General features: G+C 40.0%; 1 protein-coding gene and 1 long non-coding RNA gene across 2 annotated transcripts in view; one reads left to right on the top strand and one right to left on the bottom strand.

Annotated features, from left to right (window-relative positions):
• The first annotated feature begins 2,865 nt into the window (after nt 1-2,865).
• The window catches only part of LOC146361106 (sodium/potassium-transporting ATPase subunit alpha-1-like), a 69,367-nt gene continuing 56,702 nt past the window's right edge, over nt 2,866-15,530 (top strand). The window contains exon 1 of the mRNA XM_084921133.1: nt 2,866-2,976. The gene's annotated coding sequence lies outside the window, so the exon portion shown is untranslated. The remainder of the gene's footprint in view (nt 2,977-15,530) is intronic.
• Nucleotides 2,924-5,330, bottom strand: LOC146361108 (uncharacterized). The gene is made up of 3 exons (XR_014799416.1): nt 5,141-5,330; nt 3,250-3,391; nt 2,924-3,008 (listed from the first exon to the last, which is right to left on the bottom strand). It is a non-coding gene; the product is annotated as an uncharacterized LOC146361108 (long non-coding RNA).

Below are 15,530 nucleotides of genomic sequence, written 5' to 3'. Positions count from 1 at the left end.
AAGTGTACTAGAAACACTTCCAACAACCCCCACAGGCCAGCCGGTGAGCCAAGCCTTCCTCCTCACTGCAGATTCCAAAGAACAGGAAGTGCACATGTTGATTTTGTGAGGAACATCAAAGTCCTTTGGTTAAAGGGCAATCGTTTTTTTACATTTTATTAGAGAAGTTAAAGATATTGTTGTCTCTTCAAGGGTACAGTGTGTTCCAGGTACTCTGTGTTGATCACTTATTCACTGAAACCATCTCAGTTAAACTTTATGACTTTGCTTTGATTTCTGCTGGCCGCAGAAGTGCTGAGGTGGGGCTTCCAGTTCCCAAACCTTTTGGTTCCTGATAGCATATCAGTGAAACCAATTAAATCGTATTTGTAAATTGACTTTGACTTGAATCCAAATTAGTCGTTAACATAAGGTTCTTGATAATTCTGGCAAAGTGATAAAAAATGATGACAAAAAAAATGTGAAACACCAAATAATTTGATGACTGGTATCCTGTTAGATGGTGATGATCCTGAGCTTCATGGTCATGATCATGGAGGGAGTGGTCCTACTGGTTGACTCCCACATTAGGAAGGCGTGGTTGGGGCTTTCCTTTCACCATTATGCTAACATCAGTGAAATGCTGGTGAATTCACATATTTCCATGCTTTTTATATGTCAGGGTCACTGACCATCCTGAACTTTAACTTTGTCAAGTAGATTGCTTTGTACTGGATGTGACTGTTTAAAAGCCTCATTGATTTCTCAAAGGATTTTAATTGTCTTTATTTTCTGTAATACAGTAAGTCAAAAGCACATCACTCTACTGCTCAGCTTTACACATTTCAAAAACCTTGAAACTGCTATGGATTGTAAGCTGAATGAACTAGTACATCCTCGAAGTTTCAATAAAGCACTGGGAGTTAGATTTATCAGGTAGATGTGCAGTAATACAGAACAAAGGGTTGTTGCTGAAAAGAACAGTACAGATCTGTGCACCAGGATTTTAACTGTATGCACAGAGTAATTCGAAGCACTAAAGCAGTTTTATTCCTCCACCACATTGGATCATCTATCTCCATCTCACCCTATCCCTAGCATTCATTTCTGTCACACCAACCATCCACGGGTCATTCTTCACATCCATTAATCTTCTCTGAAGTTTTACTCTTGTCCACCTGCCTGGCAGCTTCATATTCACCATCCTTTTTCTAATATATCCATTATCCCTCCTCTGCACATGTCCAAACCATGTCAGCCTTGCCTCACTTTATCTTCAAATCACTCAAGCTGAGCTTTTCCTCTGATGTTCTCATTTGTAATCCTGTCCCAATGAAAATCTAAGCATTTTCAGCTCTCCACTCCAGTCTTTCTCATCCAGTACCACAGTTCCTCCTTTGGCACCCTATCATATGTTTTCTGTAGATCCACAAAGAAGCACAGTTGAAAAAAATCAACTGCATTCTTTGCCAGACATCCCCAAAGCTCCACAAGTATGTCATATGAACCCACTGCCACTCTTCAGTGTGTTCATAGCTGTCCTTACTTCCTCCTTACTAATTCTCTGCTGCTCATCCTTTCCAGCATTATCTTTCTGTCCAGCCAATCGATATAGTGTTTTTGTTTTTCCTTAGTGCCCAGCCTTGTGTATGAGTCACTGTAACCCTTTGCCTTTGCCACTTCTTTCTCTTTGCCTCCCACTACTCCTCCCCACTTTCTTCATCACACGAATGATTCCACTCTTTCTTTGCCAACATCTTTTGAATATTTTCCTCTCCTAATGGCATCACCATCTCCTCTTTACTCCATCCAGAGGATACAGTAAGTACCTTCTTGGCAGTTTCCCTCACCACTTCACTTCTGCTTTCCCAGTCACTGGGTAAGTCTTCACATGTTACTCTGTCACTGGTGACATCAGCTGAGATGAAGATCTCTGAGAGTGAAAGTCAGAACCAACTTCTTGCCTTTCCAACAGAAACATGGAACGAGTGGATGCCTGGCTGTTGGGGGCAGGATCCCAGGTAAGTAGAGCATTTTTGGGTCTGTCTACATCCATCATGATTTCCACTGTCAAATAGAGGGGCAGTGTCGTGTAGTTAAAAAACAGAATGGAAAAGTATAAAGTATGTAATCAGTGTGGCCAAAAGTAGTTATGTGATTTTACATGATCTTAAAGTCTATGACCTAAAATTTCCAATGTGGAAAAGCAGCCCGACTGTACATTAATATTTTGCCTGCTGGAGTTTTAAAATATAAGCTACACAATCGTTATTCAATTTTAGCGCACTTGATGTCTTCGAAGGAGAAACAGACAAAGTTTGTCCGTCTGTCTGTTTGTTAGCAGTCTTTGGTCCACAGCTTTCATTTTCATTTTCAGTTCAAGCTTATTTAATTTGGGTGAACATGACATCAAGTTCACACAAATTGTGAAAAGCAGTAAAAACTTTACATTACCCACACATTTTTATGGATTGTGTTCAAAATTCAAACAACATACTAGGCCCTGAGGGACATGACTCCCTAGGTTGGTGAAACATTTGACCTTCACCATCATATAAGCACTGAAGTTCAAAGTTGACCTTGAAGAAACATTTCAAGACCAGATCAAGTAATATATGATATGAAAGGGCAAGGCAAGAGCTATACAACACTTTTTTTTCTGTATGATGCCTACAATGTCACAATGACACCATAACAGGCTGATATGTTGTAATAAACACATCGTTAGGCATCAAAGTTTTAGTCTAACCCTTCCTCCTCTGGGGGAAGTCGTTCTGAGAGCAATTCAAACACACATTTACTTCTGCGTACCTTTATCTGATACCTCAATAATGCTCTTTGCTTCATCAGGCATCTCACAGAGGTCTCCACGGTCCTCTGAGGCAACATCGTGAATAGTGAGTCTTCATTTGGGTCCTTTCTGCTCCATCCCATATTTACTGCTGGGCATCAGCCTCTGCTCTTCCAAGTACCAGGCGCCTGGGAGCGACTCATCAGGTACATCACACTCAAGCAACATCCCTCTCTTTCTGTAAAGATACATTTTTTTTCTTTTTAAAATTTTAGAACATACATTCATTTTAATTCTTCTCCGCTGTCAACCTATTTAAGTAGTTCTTCTAACTATAATGCATATTGTTTGTACATTAAGGACTGGCATGACAACTCAATGACAGATTTGACTCTTATGGAAGAGGCAGTTGACAGAGTGCAGAATGAAAAGTATATGTTTATGTGACCATTATCAAAGGATTATGATAAAACACTTACCAATTAACCCCAGTTAACCAAGGTCTTTTCTGGGATTTCATGATGTTGTATTCTTAATCAGCATTGGTAGGACAGCAGTGGTTCCTGTTCATCTTTCAGTCATTTTCTATACTTAATTCCAATATTTAAGGTTGTCAGGAGCCTAAGGAAGGTAGATTCACACTAAGTAAAGCACCACTTAAAACTAAGATAAACATGTTGTTGGTTTTCTTGAACACCACTGTTAAAAGGACTACTAGCATCATACTTGCTTATTTATCCTTGAAAGACAGAATTGCTAGACCTTCACTGTGGCAGTTCATAGCTTTGCAGGTGTAAACACCTTTGTCTGGTATACACGTCTAACACCATCTTCAGTGAGTTTCTTCTTCCCATTCTCCTTGCAGTGTTCACCATTTTGCACTGTGTTTCCTATAAAGTCTCAATTTTCCTGCATATGTTGCATCACGCCATTGATCCCTCACATCTTCGTGTTGTGGCTGGGTCTCTCCTTCGACTTTGAAATAGGTCTGGGTCACTCTGGTATGGTCAGCAAGTAACCTTTTCCCTCCCCTGACAGCTTGTAAGGTCCCTCAAATAGCTATCCCACGGTGGCCCACTACAGGACATGGATAGCCTAAAACAGTGTCTCCCAACCACTGTGCATAGATGTGCCATGAGAAATGATCAGGTGTGCCGTGGAAGATTATCTGGTTCCACCTTATTGGTACTCGAAGCGATTGGCGTGGGTAACGGACAGAACAGTTACATTCTCTTCCACTAGAGGGCAGTACAAATACCTGCTCTATTTGGTAGTTGAAGTTATATAATAGTCATGCTGTGAGACAACGCAGTGCGTAATGTCAATAGGAAGATATTTGAAAAGAAAAAGTAGTCAATCTTACCTGGTTCCTGGAGAAAATTCTGACCCAGATAAGGGCCCTAGCATGAGTAGCAAAAAAGGTATACTGGGGACAAACTGAGCCAATTCTATACCTGGTGCACGGGGAAAATTTATCAATATGCTTTTTGTGACATTTTTGTTTGGTGGTGTGCCGTGTGATTTTTCTAATGTGAAATATGTGCCGTGGCTCCAAAAGGTTGGGAAACAATGGCCTAAAACATGAGGTGTACCACCAAAATACCCATGATGATGTCACCCTTTGTTTAGGTTTTATTTATTCTAGCTTCATCTGAGAGACACTTTAAGCCAAAGAAATGCTTATTGTAGTAGATAATCAGTTCAGACAAAATAAATACAGACTATAGCTCGGAAACCCAAAACCCAAAAACAATAAACAGGATTATATGGTTTTGTGAGCAAACACTCGGTTGTCTCACAGATGGCGCTGTAGCTCAGTGAAGAGTGTGTTTATAAAGCAATCTGTTCAAAAAAGCCTCCGTGTCACATAGCACACAAACATACCTGCAGTCACTATCTGGGAGTAACCTCTTCCATATATAAAAGCATGCCTCCTGTGGCCTTAATGTTGGCTTCTCTTTGTTAGATCATTGTTGTGTTGTTGCCAGCTGTGAAGTCTAGCAGCAACATACACCATTCATTATCTGAAGCTTTATGTTCTTTTGTAGTTTAGCAGCCGCTCGTTTCTCTTTCATGGCTCATTTGTTTCCTCAGTCCTGTCACCACCTTTCTTTTTGCATTAGGAATTTCAGCCATCTGTGCTCTGTGACACATCACTCTTAGAAATCATCCGAAGAGCACAAGTCATGAGTAGAAAATTTAAATGATGAGTAAAGTCATAACAGAGACGTATCCACTTTGAGTGTTTTGTGGGCACATGACAGGAAAAGATCCACCCCCTTAAAGCTAAAGAAATTAGCTCAGTGTAAAAGTCAATAGAGAATAGCTCATTTCTAATTGCACGCATTGAATTTTAGAGGATAAACTTACCAAGTTTAGGTTGTCTTCAAAGCATTTGCCACTTCTGTGATGCTGACTGAAAACATAAAAGCTGGCAAAATCTGTTTGTTCAGATGAGCTTTGATTCTTCTTTATGCTGTGACTTATAGACTATTGGACAGTCGGGACATCTCCTTGTCTTCCTGGTTTGTCTGCCGTGTCTCGTTTGGAGCAGGTCACTGTTCACTGAGTAGCAAAGCAACAAAGAAAAATAGCTGTGCTGCTCCAGTTTTGTGTTGGGAAGGAGGAGCACAACCTTTCACCCGAGCTCTTGGTTTATACATCAACTTTGATACTGCCGTTGCCCAATAGCTAAAGAGTGTGTGAGAGAGAGAGAAAGCTGGAGTGGAGGGTGGGGGGGCAGTAAATGCTTTTGCAGCTGCTGTCCACTCCACCTCTGCTGCACCGAGACTCAGTTTATGGGCATACAGATTACTCTGTGGGCTCACCTTTCTGATACTCAGGTGACGCTAGCTGCTGTAGGAAAGAGGAGAAGGCCTCACATTTGTCTGCTGTGTTTTGTTTTGCTTGTGGAAGTGAGGCTGTGCACAGCTCTGGTATGCTTAACATAACTACAGAGTGCAGAGACAGTGTTTTAGACGAGAGCAATAAGTGTCACCTAGAGGAGGAGCCGGTGATCCAGACAGCACTTTCACAATCACACTGCATTACCTAGTCTCACCATCAGGCTGGTGGGACTGAAAATAAAATTATGTCACATGACTTTAATCCGTCACATTCATGTACCTTATAGTCAGTCTATGTAAACAATGCACAGAGGTTTCCTTTAGCAGAGCAGCAGAGGAACAGGAAGATCATCTGTGTGTAAATAAGATCAGCCCTGTGGGACACTGCAAGCTTTCCTCTCTGTTTCATTACATGTTTTTTTGCTTTATTAATAGCTTCTAGAAAAGTCCTTGTAATGTAATAGTGTTGTTGGATCTGTGGATCATCACTACTTATTTTCACAGGCAGAGCTAGGAGGTTGAAGAGAAGGTGACTTGAAGTTTTGTGGGAGGTTTTATTTCTTCCTCTGTTTGTATGGTCATGTGACCTTGAGATGTCAGCACAGCATACATATTCTGACGTGACCTAAAACCCTTGCAGGGTCAAAGTTAATCAAGCATGAATTCACAGAGCGGGAGTTCTTAGATTACAGAAGGTCCAAAGGCATAAAAAGCATACAAGAGATTTACTTGTTTTTCCAGTACTGTCCATTAGATGAGGCTAAAGAGTTATTTTAAAAAATGAACTCTGGCCCTGATGACCAGTGAGTTTAAGGTTAAAAACAGCCATGCAGAAACTAAACATATTTAAGCCACACAGCTGTCACCTTTGACCTCCCTGAGCAGAACCATAGTAGAATTAGTATCACAAAGTAGCAAAGCATCTCATTGCATCATAATAAAATCCTCTATTAACAACATATTTCATTTCATTTCATTTCATTTATTTGTTTCACACATGGTTCAACAGTATTCATTTCCTACATACAAATCCCCCTAGTCTACATTTAGATATAAATTTTCTAAAAATAATAATAATAATAATAGTAATAACATTGCCCATTTTGTAAATTATTAATTTAATAAAATACTAAATGATCTAAAATAAAGATGATCTTTTAGGAAAAGTCTTGTTTTACCAACACTGCACTAAAAAGAAGCATCGCTCAGTTTGCAGTTTCCAATCACTGTCTCATTGCTGTAACTTGTGTCGCTGAAGTCTTATTAAGAGGGGTGATGTTATTGGAAATCTGTGAAAACATTGTGGTCCCAGGATGAAACATTTATGGCCCCAGAGACCAGAGGGAGTGTGCTCAGACGCACGTACAGGCCCGAGGACGGATCCTCATCCTTCTAATTTTGAACCTGCTGTGAAAAAGAAGAGCACACACATACTGAGAACGACTGAACTAATATAGAGACACGCAGAGCCAAAAGAAAGATCAAACATCTTTGTCAGGTGACCCCTGACATTTTGGCTCCTCCCTCTTCTCCATGCAACCAGCAAGCATGTTGGGAAAACCAACAAAGGATTCTGGGAAAGACAGTTGGGAGGCTTTTTTTCCCCCCTTTTTTCAATATAAACAACATCTGTGTATGTGTATGAGACAAAGAGAGGATTACATGTTTTTGAGCACTAGTTTGTATTGTTATTATTATTTGATTTTTTTTTCTCCTGAGAATAATTTTAGCTCTGATTCAGCATTGTCCCAGATTGTAGCGCACGTCATGGCACTGAAATCATTTTTATGCTGGGAAAAGAAGCTTTTCTGAAATGATTGATTTGGAAATGTAGTTTTCTTGTTTGGTGTTCCTGACAGTGTCCTTGGGGTAGAGCACTTACACTTGGCTGAATTACACACATGCTTGGTGAAATCAAGCAATCGAGAGACTGATAGTGTGAATGCAATAAAATAATTGGTTTATTGGTTTATTCACTGGAGGCAAAAGTTATGAAAAAGGCTGGTGACAGCACTGGAGCTATTATTTATTTATTTTGGAAAATGATCCTTTATCCTGAGAATTTAGAAAGATTAATGCCTTTCTCATGTGAAAATCAGGATACGATGTAATATTTGGGCATTAAGACTGGAGGCTGGTGAAAACAAGTAGTCAAAAGCACATAGTGCCTGTCCAAAAAAACCCTTTACAGCATGCAACTACCCTGCAAACGTTATTACTGGACTCAGAAACGTTATCTCTTCTACCCTGTTTAGTTTTTGGCTAGGAGGAACTAATCATCTGGTGTCATATTATGTTCATTTTAATTACCCAGAATACTCCAAAAAGTTTGTGCCTCAGTGTTCAACACACTTAGAGCCACTGAGAGTGGATGTAAGAAGGCAAACCAACTCAAAGCCATTATAAACCAGGACATTTGCACAGGTAGAGGACAGTCCTATGAAAGAGTCAAATGCACTTGGAGGTAATGTCTGTATGCAGATATTATTTTATTAGAACAAGAGTTATTGCAGTTCTAATTAAGTTGAAAGTGTCTGTGAAGGTTCTCAGTCATCCAGGTCATCGTAGTCAAAGGAGCTTGCAAAGAAAAGCGTCTGGACTTCTTTAAGTTGCTTGAGGTGAAACGTCTTCAAGCAACTTAAAGAAGTCCAGACGCTTTTCTTTGCAAGCTCCTTTGACAATTAAGTTGAAAGTCAATATTTGGTGTTACCACCTTTATTCTTCAGCACAGTTTCAACTCTCTTAGGCAGCTTTCCTGTCATTTCTTTAAGTAGTCTTCATGAATAGTTCTCCAGGCTTCTTGAAGGACATTCAAAGCTCTTCTTTGGATGTTTCTGCCTTTTGTTCTGTTCTCTGTCAACATGATCCCACACTGCTTCAATAATGTTGATGTCTGGGCTCTGGGGAGGCCAATCCATGACTGATAGTGTTCCACTGTGTGTTTTTCTATCCAGGTATGATTTTACTGCATTGGCAGTGTGCTTGGGATCAATGACATGATGAAAAATAAAGCTGTTACCAATCAGGTGCTTTCCAGTTAGTATTACATGGTGCATCAAAATCTGATGGTATTTTTCTGCATTTAGAAATCTATCAGTTTTAACAAGATCTGCAACACCACTGACTGGAATACAGATCAAACCATGACAGAGCCTCCATCGTGTTTTACAGATGGCTGTAGACACTCACTGTTGTACTTTTGTCCTAATCTCATTCAAACATATTGATGACAATTTGTTCTTTCTTTGTTAAGTTGTCTGTGATGTCTAGACACAGCACAGAGTTGCATTAGGTGATGTTTGAGGGAGTCATAGGTCAGTGTTAGGCATAGTTCTTAGGTAACTTACAAACAAAACAAAAAAATCCCTCTGATATGGTAATACTCTGGATTGGACCTCAGAAAACCTGGAGAACTATTGCTCAAGGGACTTGACAAAGTGACAAGAAAGTCTGGCTGCTTGGAAGCAAGATACAGAGAAATGGGGTGTGACTCAAGACTTTTGTACAGAAGTCTATGTTTTTTGCCGCGTGGGCCTTAAACTTGTGGTGTTCCAGTTTTAGAACAGTCTGTCCAGCTTCTACCTCTAACCAACTCCGGGGCGATCGTGGCTCAACAGTTGGCAGTTCGTCCTGTAATCAGAAAGTTGCCGGTTTGAGCCCCGGCTCGGACAGTCTCGGTCGTTGTGTCCTTGGGCAAGACACTTCACCTACTGGTGATGGGTCGATGGCACGATATAGCAGCCTTGCTTCTGTCAGTCTGCCCCAGGGCAGCTGTGGCTACAACTGTAGCTTGCCTCCACCAGTGTGTGAGAGTGAATGAATAGTGGAATTGTAAAGTGATTTGAGGGTCTCGAAAAGCGCTATATAAATGCAATCCATTACTATTAACCAGCACTTCTCACATTCCTGTCCACAAACCTGAGCATCAAGCAGAATTTTCCTTTCCCACATTTTGGCCTGCAGTGGTTAAGTTTGTCTTAAAAGTAAAACATCATCTTGTTATATTATTACATTTTCCTGAGTCTGATTTGTAGAGGATTTGTGTTTGAAAATCCCGTTTGTTGTCTTTTTTACATTTAATCAAAAAGGACTCTTGAGAGTTCATATCTCACAGCTACATCATAGTCGTAACTCTGAAGTGCAGGTAAACTCAGACCTGTATTTTGTGTTCTGCTTCGTAGAGCTGGTACAGTCCAATCCTGGATTTGGCTCCGTATTGTGCTTACTTTAATAATGATGGTCAGTTGCATGGATACATATTACATTACTTTTTGGGATCAGAAGCAGATGTGGAGAACATTCACACAATCCCTGCTTAGGGCAGAAAAGTACAGCACTGTACTCTCTTCCCACCTTGCAAACTGTGTGGATGAGCCAGTTTTCAAGTTTGCAGTATTCACTCACCGGCCAATTTGTTAGGTACACCTCGCTAATGCTGGGTTAAACCTCCTAAAGTCTTCAGAGCTCTCTTAATTTGTCGTGTCACAGATTCAACAAGGTGCTGGATGCATTCCTCTGAGATTTTTGTCCATGTTGACATGACATCATCACACAGTTGCTGCAGATTTGATGTGAATCTCCTGTTCCACCCAATCTCCTGTTTCTGTTCCTCCCAAAGGTGCTTTATTGGATTGAGATCTGGTAACTGTGGAGGTCATTTGAGCACAGTGAACTCATTGTCATGTTTTAGAAACCAGTTCGAGATGACTGAGATGGTACATTGTGGTCATAAAGGGATGGACACGGTCAGCAACAAAATTCAGTTAGGTTCAGCTGCTGCTAAGGACTAGAAGTGTGCCAAGAATAACATATTTTTTAAATGTTTTTTTTTTTTCAATGCATTAGCTCTAAAAAATAGCATCGGGGTTATTAAAATCTCCAGAGTAACAAGTAAAAGTGGAATAAATGTAGTCACGTTTATATAATTTATAATCTTTTTAGAAGTGAATCTGAGTGCACATTTGGCATAACCAGTAAAATTTAGTTAAAAGGATTTTCCAAATTTTGCTGACTTTCCAAAATAAGGTTTACAGCTTGTAGCAGATATTTGGAATATATATATCTAACTTCATTAATGGGTCCATCCATGGTGCCATCACCGTGATCAGTGTTTCTGACTCTCCCCACTGATGCACTGAAACAAATAACATTATGCAAACAGTAAGAAGAAAGAAAATGTTCAGTGTCTTTATATTCAAGCATTGCAGCATTAATCTAAATATTATGAAGTTATTTAGATTTATATGCATCTCTTTGGTTTGCATCATTGTAGTAATCCTCTCTTCCATCCGCATGTTGCAGTACATTTTACACTCATGACAGTCTGCTGATGTTGGGTTTTTCACTTCTGAGGATAATGTGAGGTGTTACTTGTAGAAGTCAGCCACCCTGAGTGCAGCAGAGTGATTTTACTGGAGTCAAATAATGTACAAAAAAATTACTTTAAGGGCAGATGTGGATGCAAATTTCATATGATGACACATATGATGACATATGATGACACACACACATCCAAGATGACTCTTGGATGTTATGACAGATGTGAGAGGAGCAGTACATGCCGTCGCACCTCTAGGTTGCAGGCAGTCATCTGCTACAGTATATTATAGAACCTAAAAAAGGAAAAGCTAAAGCTACCCGGACGTCAGAGCCAGTTATAAACCACTGGCCTTGGTATGAGCAACATATCAAAGCAGTTTGGAGACAAATTCTTGACACAAGTAAAAAAGAGAAAGGGATGGATGTTATCAAATGAACTTATACAAATAGATGAAAAGGACTTAACTTTAGTATAACATATTGTAAGTTATATGTTTTTATTTATTGCAGTTTTAGGGAAGTTAAACTGATTCCTTGCATTATGACAAAAAAAATTATATTGAAGAAAAGCAAAGTTTTTGTTTGTATATGCTGTCCATTAAAGCTCTTACAAAGAAAATCTAAATCAACAAAAATTACTTCCAATTATTGTTAATCAATAATAATTTATCTTGTTTTTCTGTTTAATGAGCAGTGGCAATTCATCTGTGGCCAAAAGATATATCACCAGCAAGTGGAAGTGGTCAGTAGAGGGAGCAGAAAGCGTCACAGTTACGATCCTCTTACACCTAATTATTAATGTTTTGTTTTTTTTTTAACTTTGTTTGGCATCAGATTAGCACAGTGGCGCTGTGAAGCAAAACACTACAACAAACAAAACGTAGCAAAACAGGAAAAACAAAAAAAGGTGTTTTTTCTCTATAGAAACATTATATGAGATTTGTTTGTATTTGCTGAATAGACAGATCTCCCGAATTTTAGTACATCTGTTACACCTATTGATGACACGAGCGTGTACAAAACTTTGATATAGTGTAACTAAATTTTCTGGTTCCAGTGGTGTGAAAAAAACATTTCACTCCACTCTAAATTAAAACACACACATACACAAACTTGCTTAGATGGAAGAAGCTTCTCAGTTTGATAGGCCGACAGTCAGACACACTGATATAGATGAGGGTTATTTAAAGCACACATCCTGATGCTTGAGCTACAGTTACCATGACAACCTGTTTGTGTGAGCATGTGTATGCACGTGTCCGCCACATGAACCCTGCTAACTTACTTTCTTTTCTGAAAAGGATGCTGATCAGACTAAAAACTGCTTCTTGGGTCTCACTAATTCACTTGTTGCTGTTCTGCTGCTCTCATTAGGAAAACTAGACACAGGACAAGCTTTCTACTATTAACCTTTTCTTGTTTGTGAACTTTTTTTAATGAATTTTTGCAGCTTGTGTTGATGCCCCACACTGAGAATATCTTGCAATGGGGTTAGTCTAGCCATTCATAAATGTTTGCTATTGTTTTAGTGTGGAAGGGGACATTCTGGGGACCTTGCATAACTTTAACTAAAGGTTTCTATTTAGTTATGAATGGCTATAAATTTAAACATTTGCTATGTGGATTGTTTACTCTGCAACAGACGAGCAACCTTTCCAAGGTTAACCCCACCTTTCACCCTGTGGTAGCTGGTATAGGCTCCAGGCCCCCCCCCCCCACACACACACACAACCCTGTATTGGATAAGCGGAAGAAGGATGGATTGGATGGATGGATGGATGGATGGATGGCATTAAGAGACTTTTTTAGGTCGTTGTTGGTACATGGTGGTGCTGTGGTGGTTCTCCATGTTCTCCTCATGCCTTTGTGGCTTCTCTCTGGCTTCCTCCCACATTCTAAAGACTTGGGTTAGGTTAACTGCTGATTTTAAATTGGTTGTAGGTTTGAGCATGAATCTGGCTTTCTGTGTTAGTCCTGTGACAGACTGGTGACATGCCTCTCTTGCCCTGTGAGACACCCACAACACTAAAAATATACAAGTTTGTCTAGTATGATCACCTGTCAGTCACATAAGCGTGTTTCACTCAAACCTGTAGAGAAAGTCATGTACTTTACATAGCTGCACATCCTCTACACCTTTGTACACTTTTGATGTTGCCACAACATTCAGGAAACGTACAACAGCCTCTTTTACACTTGTACCTACTTGGCTCAACTCGACTCGATTGTACTTAACTCTATGTTACTCGGTTTCAGCAGTTTTCCACTACAATTGAGTACCATCTCACTGTCACGATCTTGGGTCTTTTGACCCAGTGTTTTGAGTTGTATGTATATGTATATATATATATATATATATATATATATATATATACACACACACACACATACATACATACATATATATGCATGTATGTGTGTGTATGTTTATGTTTAAGTTTATTAGGTTCTCTAAGATCATTCCTATTATGCCTAGGTTGCTGTTACAGTTCATTGTTTATTAGATTCCCCGTGTGTCTTCAGCCCCTGTGTTTAAGTCTCCCTTGTCCTTCATGTGTTTCATGCCTGCGTCTCATTATGTTTCCTATTTTATTTTCAAGAGGTCTTGTGTTTCTGTGTTCAATGTATTTAGTTTTACTCTTTCCCTGTGAAGTTGTTATGTTCATTTGTGTCAGCTGTTTCCCATGTGTTTCCACTTCCCCTCATCACCTCCTGTATGCTTTTAGTCTGTGTGTGTTCATTCATTCCTTGTCCGAGTGTCTGTTATCTGTGGAAGCCCATTTCTGCCACTAAAAAAAAGGTACCCATAACTCAAAATTTCAAGTTATCTTTCTCGAAATTTCAAGAAAAGTAACTTGAAATTCTGACTTATTAACTCAAAATTTTGAGGAAAGTAACTCAATATTTTGAGTTAGCGCTGCCAATCAGTAATCTGCGTGAATGACATCATTTCCTTGTTACCTGAAAGCTGAAGCCCTCAGCCCTCAGCTACAAATGCTACAGCCAGTCAGCCAGTCATGAATGCACAAATTGCTGAGTATTTTCCGCCCGACTTCAGCCGTCCTGAGGCAGCATTTGTAGGCCGATTACATCACAGCAACGCGACGAAGGCTGTCCAAATTCGTAGACTCCTTCAAATGCGGCCAACAAATGCGTCTTTCATTTCACCAGATTTGAAGGATGGGTCAGGTATATCCTTCGTGGCTCACCATATCCCCATTCATAGCGCGGCCCAGCCAATTCCAACAATGGCGACAGTTACTTTGTTTTAATATTAATCTTATTACTTTTTCTGGGTCACAAAATAAACTTTTAAGATATTTTCAGGCGAGAATGTAGCTGTGTAAACTTTAAAAATCTGCTCGGTTTATCAAGACATCACATATTTGTAAAAGTGCTACGACATTTTCAGAGACGTCTGTTATCCAGCAGCTCGATAGCTAGCCGGGAGCTCGAGGGTCACTAGAGCTGCTGAGAACGGCAAACTCCCGGCACATCGTTTTCAAAGCCCCCATTACTCAGATTAAACATGATACGTAAGTCACTTAGATAACTTAAAAATGTTATTGTTTGGCTTTTTTCAGTGTTTTATTTGTTCATGATGTAACACCCGTCCCACGTTCTATTGAGAGGGGCCCTGGGCTCCTGTTGTTATTTTTCTACTGATACTCCCTTTTTAATGCTTATGGTATAAAATATGCGATAAAACTACACTATATGGAAATAAATCACACACAAGCAGGTCAATTATAAAGTTAACTCCACTTTAGTGAATGATTAATTAACAACACAAAAGAAAATAAGTAAAATTGATAAAGTTTGTTAAACAATGGTAAGGTATCTACTTCAACAGAAACAAAATAATCAAATAATATTGTGGGCCCACACGCACTCTCACCAACACACACACACCTCAAATGCTACAGTCTGTCTGCTAGCAAACCCCTCGTTGCAGGCCTGAGTCGTGGCTCGGGTGCGTTGGGACCTAAAACAATATGGTCGCTTCACTTGTTGCCAAGCAGTAAAATAAAAAGCACGTGCAAATAACAGTACTCACACCTCCAGGCAGTTCAAGGGGATAGCGGGGAAATTGGGTCAAAGCTATCAGCCGGCCGTGGCAGCAGCACATGCTCCCACGTGAACACATAACTCCAGCACACCAGCAGAAGGGACCTCTCTGACACGCCAGCAGGACGTCTGTCTCCTCCTACTGAATCACACAACCCCGCTAAATGCCAATTCACATGCGATAACATTCAACCTTAGCATTAGCTTAATAAATAAAAACAGAGCAGAACAAGAGCTTAGTGAATATGCTAGCCTACGCTAGCGGCTATGTTAGCGGCTATGTTAGCAGCTGTGCTAGCGGCTGTGTTAGCAGTTGTGCTAGTGTCTGTGTTAGCAGTTAGCCCATTTTAAACAATAACATATGGTGCAAGTGTCAGACAAAATTCACATTTACCTCACAGTTGGGTACAACAGTTTTCCACTCCAGTTAACTATCCGTCAACCCGAAAATACGTCTGTCGCCCTTCTATGAACTCTGCGTTCACTCGACACTGTTCAGCTCTCGTCTCTCTCTCTTCCTGCAGAGT

Source organism: Perissodus microlepis, chromosome 23 (genome assembly GCF_051167445.1).
Source record: "Perissodus microlepis isolate ML-2025 ecotype Zambia chromosome 23, ASM5116744v1, whole genome shotgun sequence".
In the NCBI taxonomy this organism is placed as follows: Eukaryota; Metazoa; Chordata; class Actinopteri; order Cichliformes; family Cichlidae; genus Perissodus; species Perissodus microlepis.
Note: the sequence above shows the minus strand (reverse complement) of the source record. Positions and strands in the feature narration are given on the sequence as shown.